General features: G+C 48.2%; 1 protein-coding gene across 1 annotated transcript in view; it reads right to left on the bottom strand.

Moving 5' to 3' along the window:
- The window catches only part of DMBT1 (deleted in malignant brain tumors 1), a 77071-nt gene that overhangs the window by 55665 nt on the left and 20411 nt on the right, over positions 1-995 (bottom strand). The gene's annotated exons all lie outside the window — the stretch shown is intronic.

Genomic DNA, 995 nt, shown 5'->3' with positions numbered 1-995 from the left:
GGTTAAAGATTTAAATGGAAAGGATTATCACATAAGTTTTAAAACATCCACCAAGGCGACCTCAAGTCTCATGGCAAAAAAGATGTGGGACCATATAACCAGACCTTAGCACACACAGAAAACAACACTGGCTAGATTTTGAATATATGCCAAAGGGGTTTTCTGGGCTCCCCCACGGCATCTGCATCCTAAACAAAGAATGCGTGGGATGGAGCACAGAGCCGAGCCCCAGGGTCGGTATGCCTACAGCAGTAGACATAGAAGCAGACTTAGCATGCACTGGGTCTGTTGTCCAACAGAAACAAAATGGTGCTTACTTTCTATTGGAGTTTTTGGGTGCTGCCAAACTAGGGGAAAAACAAAGCAGTGTTGGGAAAGAGAATGCAGTGGGGTGTCCTCCGTGCTGGGCCTGGGACCCATTCTAGCTGAGATTCAAAGCTCCCTCTCTAAGAAATAGCTAAAGGTTGTGGAGGCAGGGCTGCTCATGGAAAGGGTCTCAGTCATTCTTCCAGTGCTGGCAGAGAGAGGGCATCATTGTGTGTACACCTTGGAGTTAGCAGAGCCACCACCCAAGAAATGTCCAACTGCACCATGCCATTATCGGTGGCGGTGACTTCCACAAAGACCAATCACAGTTGACCAATCTACTGAAGAATCACTTCGAAAAACATCCCTGGGTCAACAATCCCACCCCAGCGTAGGAAGATTTCTCTGTCCCTTCCATCAGGATCTCTTCTTCTCTGGATGCAGATGTGATCCTGCTGATGCTGAGAATAGTGCAGAGTGATAGAGAGGACAGATGTCCTCACAGACATTCCCTTCGACAGAAGGGCAGTGGTTCTCAGGCTCAGTTCTCCCAGAAAGGTCATGGCAGCCCTGACTACTAAAGGGCCAAAGTTTATGCAACACATGGCCATTTCTCTGACCCTGCAGGAAGCTATCTGCTGTGGGCAGTATCAAAGGGGTTTAATGAAAACACAGCCAGACTGACAGGA

The sequence above is a fragment of the Trichechus manatus genome, unplaced genomic scaffold, assembly GCF_000243295.1.
Source record: "Trichechus manatus latirostris isolate Lorelei unplaced genomic scaffold, TriManLat1.0 scaffold00031, whole genome shotgun sequence".
In the NCBI taxonomy this organism is placed as follows: Eukaryota; Metazoa; Chordata; class Mammalia; order Sirenia; family Trichechidae; genus Trichechus; species Trichechus manatus.
This window is presented reverse-complemented; position numbering and strand designations above follow the sequence as displayed.